The following is a 6,000-nucleotide window of genomic DNA, read 5'->3' as shown; positions in this document are numbered from 1 at the left end:
TAATGAGAACAGCGAGTAGTCTTTGGTAGTTGCTTATTTCAGTCCCCAATCTGGAGTTGCGCTCTGACACTAGTGGCCACGTCCTCGCGAGACGTTGATCAGCAAATAAAAAGTGTAATGCCTCATCTCACAGAGGACGCAGACCCATTACTACAATAACAGCATGCTGGATTAGATACGGTGCAAAAAAAATAGTTGTAATCTAAAGACAAAACAGATATCCGTTAAATATGCCACAACTGTGTTCCGGAGGTATTGAATCTGCTGATACCATCCCGTTTACTTTGAACAGAGCCGTCATCAAAATGGCGTTTATAATCACTCGCTGAAATTGAATATGCGCACCATAACAAGAATTGTACCCATTCTCATAATGTCTGAATCGATGATTTTGTCAACACAGTATTAAACTGACTCTATACAACCTAAAACAAGCTTCAGTCTACGATATTGACAAGTATGTTACCAGAAACTCAATTCCAAAATATAATATTGAATCAAAACAGTTATTGACAGAGTTTTTATGTTAGTTTCAGCCACCTTCGGTGTTTAGTACGTGACATGCTATTGGATTTATTTATTTCACTAATGCAATTTCAAAATTTAATCAATTATGAATTTGTCACGAAGAGTTCCAAACTCGCATTTCAGTTAAATTTGTTCATACACATATTTCCACAGCGTTAAAAGATGATTGCGATCAGCACTTTGTGTACTGTTGGAATCCATGTCTGCTCTAACAATGTTTCCTTCTCATTTTTCTAGATTTCTGTACTTTACACGCCTCTGGTGTTCGATATAATTCTGGGAAATGGTTCGAATACACTGCAGCTTCCTGTGAATGCCAAGTATTCACAACATTCCACGTAACTGTGGCAGTAGACAATATGTGACAATCTATCCGAACTGTCTGCCAGCGTTCCCAAAAGAATCTTCAAATGTGTGTGAATTCCTAAGGGACCAAAGTGCTGAGCTCATTAGTCAATCTGAACACACTTTATTATAGGCAAAGAAAAAACGCCTTCATGGCATACACTAAGTTTTATACGCAAGAACAACCAGAAAAAATCCCCACAACTCTTGTGGTGGCAACCAAATAAGGAAACAAGACAATAGGAGAAAATACAGACCAAAATATACTCTACAAATAAAAGGTGCTACTAAAATGCCACTGCGAGTGAATACAATACAAGGGCCGGCGTAAGTACTGGCTGCTGTTAGCAGTTGGTAAACACCGCCGGTCTGACGGCCTAGGCGTGTTTATAAAGCCAGGTCGGCGGAGAGCTACATGTATCATATTAGTTACGATTGGTGGAACACTGCCACATGTTGTCTGGCGAAGTAGTTCCGTGTTTATTTGGAAAGTCTGTTATCGTTTCTGTCCGCTGGCGATGTTTCACTTCGCGTTCCTGAAGGAGGGAACGGCAACCCATCTTGCGTGTCGGTTGTGCGGGTCGTCTAACAAATAAGGGGCCGCTACGACAATCCTTTTACTAAGTATACAGGGTGGTCCATTGATAGCGACCGGGCCAAATATCTCAAGAAATAAGCATCGAACGAAAAAACTACAAAAAACTACACTTGTCTAGCTTGAAGGGGGAAACCAGATGGCGCTAGAGTTGGCCCGCTAGATGGCGCTGCCATAGGTCAAACGGATATCAATTGCGTTTTTTTTTAAATAGGTACCCCCATTTTTATTACATTTTCGTGTAGTACGTAAAGAAATAGGAATGTTTTAGTTGGACCACTTTTTTCGCTTTGTGATAGATGGTGCTGTAATAGTCACAAACGCATAAGTACGTGGTATCACGCAACATTCCGCCAGTGCGGACGGTATTTGCTTCGTGATACATTACCAGTGTTAAAATTGACAGTTTACCAACTTAGGAAAAGGTCGATATGGCTATTGTGATCAAAATGCAAAACGGGCGTGTGCTATGTATGCTGCTCGGTATCCTGGACGACATCATCAAAGTGTCCGGACCGTTCGCCGGATAGTTACGTTATTTAAGGAAACAGGAAGTGTTCAGCCACATGTGAAACGTCAGTCACGACCTGCAACAAATGATGATGCCCAAGTAAGTGTTTTAGCTGCTGTCGTGGCTAATCCGCACATCAGTAGCAGACAAATTGTGCGAGTATCTGGAATCTCAAAAACGTCGGTGTTGAGAATGCTACATCAACATCTATTGCACTCGCACCATATTTCTATGCGCCAGGAATTGCATGGCGATGACTTTGGACGTCGTGTGCAGTTCTGCCACTGGGCACAAGAGAAATTACGGGACGATGACAGATTTTTTGCACGCGTTCTATTTAGCGACGAAGCGTCATTCACCAACAGCGGTAACGTAAACCGGCATAATATGCACTATTGGGCAACGGAAAATTGACAATTGTTGCGACAAGTGGAACATCAGCGACCTTGGCGGGTTAATGTATGGTGCGGCATTATGGAGGAAGGATAATTGGCCCCCGTTTTATCGATGCCAATGTAAATAGTGCATTGTATGCTGATTTCCAGCGTAATGTTCTACCGATGTTACTACAAGATGTTTCACTGCAAGACAGAATGGCGATGTACTTCTAACATGATTGGATGTCCGGCACATAGCTCGCATGTGATTGAAGCGGTATTGAATAGCATATTTCATGACAGGTGGATTGGTCGTCGAAGCACCATACCATGGCCCGCAAGTTCACCGGATCTGACGTCCCCGGATTGCTTTCTGTGGGGAAAGTTGAAGGATATTTGCTATTGTGATGCACCGACAACGCCTGACAACATGCGTCAGCACATTGTGAATACATGTGCGAATATTACGGAAGGCGAACTACTCGCTGTAGAGAGGAATGTCGTTACACGTATTGCCAAATGCATTGAGGCTGACGGACATCATTTTGAGCACTTATTGCACTAATGTGGTATTTACAGGTAATCAAACTGTAACAGCATGCGTTCTCAGAAATGATATGTTCACAAAGGCACATGTATCATATTGGAACAACCGAAATAAAATGTTCAAACGTACCTACATTCTGTATTTTAATTTAAAAAACCTACCTGTTACCAACTGTTCGTCTAACATTGTGAGCCATATGTTTGTGACTATTACAGCGCCATCTATCACACAGCGAAAAAAGTGGCCCAACTAAAACATCCATATTTCTTTACGTACTACACGTATATGTAATAAAATGGGGGTACCTATTTAAAAAAAAAACGCAGTTGATATCCGTTCGACCTATGGCAGCGCCATTTAGCGGGCCGACCATAGTGCCATCTGGTTTCCCTCTTCGAGCTAGACAAGTTTCGTTCTTTGTAGATTTTTCGTTTGACGCTTATTTTGTGAGATAATTGACCCGGTCACGATCAATGGACCACCCTATATATCAAACGTTACTGACATTCAAATTTTGCCTGGCCATCAACGAACTTTTTTTTGTCTTTACGCAGGATCGAACAAACAATCACAAATAGTTTTAACTGTAGAGACTTAAGGTAAATATTGAGTTACAGTGAGCCAGTAAGAGATGCTCAACATTGCCGAAAGTGCAATATACCAACGAGATCTAATTATAATCATGTTGACATTACATGCAACTCTGTTCTTGTATTCGTTACGTACGGAGTATAATATGGAAGATAGTTTGAGACGTTATATATAAGTACATATGAGGGGTGATCTAAAGGAACTAGTCGAAATGATGCTGTGGGTATAAGTGAAGACCTTATCGGAAAGTTATCACCAAAGGCGTGAGCCTAAGGGATTCCTGTTACTGCGACAGGAGCCAGTTCTCCATAGTGTCCTACAGTCCGTCGTCCGTCGATGCGCTTCCCTTTGAGACACGCTTTAGCAAGCCAAACAGATGGAGGTCACAGGGCGACATATCTGGACTGTAGGGTGGGTGCTCGAGCTGCTCCCACTTGACCCTGAGCAATTTGTGTGATCTTGGAGGCGTGCGACGTGCGTCATCGTGGAGCAGAATCACTTTCTCGTTGACTAGCCCATGCCGTTGGGTTTTGATGGACCTGCGTAGGCTACAGAGTGTCTCACAGTACACGTTTTCTGGGCTCGAGAAATTCGATGAGTATCGGACCTCAAACGTCGAAAAAGACGGTGAGCATCACACTGCATCTGGAGGGCACACCTTTGGAGTTTCTAGGAGCAGGTGGTGGCACTATATTTGCGTTCCTAGATGTCTCACGATGTTACCTCAAAGCGGCATATGCAAATTTCAACCGGTTTGGTTGCTATGACATTTCGCACCTTTTCGTGTAAACACCGCTCATATATACACTGACGGAGTAAGTACAACACCCTCAAGGACTGTATTCAGTGGCACAAGTGTCTAATATATGGATACTGAGGCGTTGTAGTGTTAGTGATTCATTTGTCGCGGTCATCGCCGATCAGATGGCGCTCAGGAAGCCCGCCGGTGCACGCTCTGTTTTGACTCTGCAGGCCGTATCTGTGCTGAATTTGGAGGTGAGCAGTGTTTGCAACGTTCATTCTACGGTACAACCATCTCCCGCTAACGAGTGCTGAACAACTTGAGCTATTTGAACAAAGTCGCATCGTGGGCCTGCAGGAAGCAGCACGGACGTAGCGGCGGACTGCTCCCCACGCTGGACACAGTGTATGGATGGCGCGTCGCTGCTTTCAACAGTGGTCTGTGGAACATACCTATACCAGCTTGTGCGCATTCGCGTAGTACAGACGCACGTCGTGTACGACGTATTGAGAGAGCAGCGGTGGCCGAGAGAACTTCGTCCAGGGAGGGAATCCGGACACATTTTGCTACTCCTGTGTCACCAAACACCGTTGGGAACAGTATGCATGCAGGACTAAGATCATGTGTGCCTTTGCCCAGACTACCACTGACATCATGACGCTGCCAGATACACCTGCTCTGGTGTCTTCAAAGTATCGATTGGAGAGTAGAATCGCGCTCTGTTATCCTTCTTGATTAGGGTTCTGTCTACACGCGAGACAGCGTTATATTCCGGAGTGCATTCACTGGCGACTGACCGATCCCACTGCACACCTCGTGGTGTGGGCGCAACAGTAACAACTCACGGTTACATTTGGTGTTTCTGAAGAGTTAAGTAATCTCAACCCGCTACATTACTAAGGTTGTTCTCCTCATACTAACGCCATTTCTTCGACAGGAAGGTGATGTGCTTTTTTCAGCAGGGCAATGCACATCTAGATACGGCTGCCTCGACGCAACGTGCTCTTTGCATTGCACAACTGCTCTCTCCAGCACGATCACCAAATCTCTTTCCAACTGAACACGTATGAGACATGATGAAGCGGGAACTTATTAATTCTCAGATCTTTTAAGAACCACTGCAGACTTGCAGTAAAGGGTGCAAGATGCTTCGACAGTCTGTCGTAGGATACCTTTCGATACCTTTATGATCGCTTGCATGCGAGAATACACACGCATACTGCCTGCAGTGGGAGGTGCACTGTGTATTGATGCGACTATTTGGGCACCCTTTTTGACGTGTGTGTTTCGTTTGACTTTGTTATCATATACACCTACAATAATGAACTCGCTTGTCAACAAAGTGGCCTTGTCCTTCAGGATGTTGAATTAGGTTCTGGTAGTGTAGTCTCCTAATTTAAAACTGTATGCAAAGATACAACGCAATGTTTCAGCAAACGGGTTGTCAACATAAGGTTACTTAAAGGAACTGAACTTAAACTATAAAATTAAAATCTGTGTATCCACCTTATTTAAGCATCCCGCTATCAGATCCTACTAATTTGCGTCGAATATGCAGAGTAGGGAAGGAACACCTGGAGATAAGGGAAATTCTCTTGTAACCAGTTTCCTGTTTACTTGTACTTAATGCATGCCATTATTATGTGGTTCAGATTAACGTAATGACGTTGATCTTAATCACAGCTTCCAGAGACTAAAATTTTTATTCCCTGTAGATGCGCAGGATAACATCTGCGTCCTAATCTCATAGGGATGGTGGACGTC

Source organism: Schistocerca gregaria, chromosome 8 (genome assembly GCF_023897955.1).
Source record: "Schistocerca gregaria isolate iqSchGreg1 chromosome 8, iqSchGreg1.2, whole genome shotgun sequence".
In the NCBI taxonomy this organism is placed as follows: Eukaryota; Metazoa; Arthropoda; class Insecta; order Orthoptera; family Acrididae; genus Schistocerca; species Schistocerca gregaria.
The sequence above is the reverse complement of the archived record's forward strand: the minus strand, read 5'-3'. Positions refer to the sequence as shown.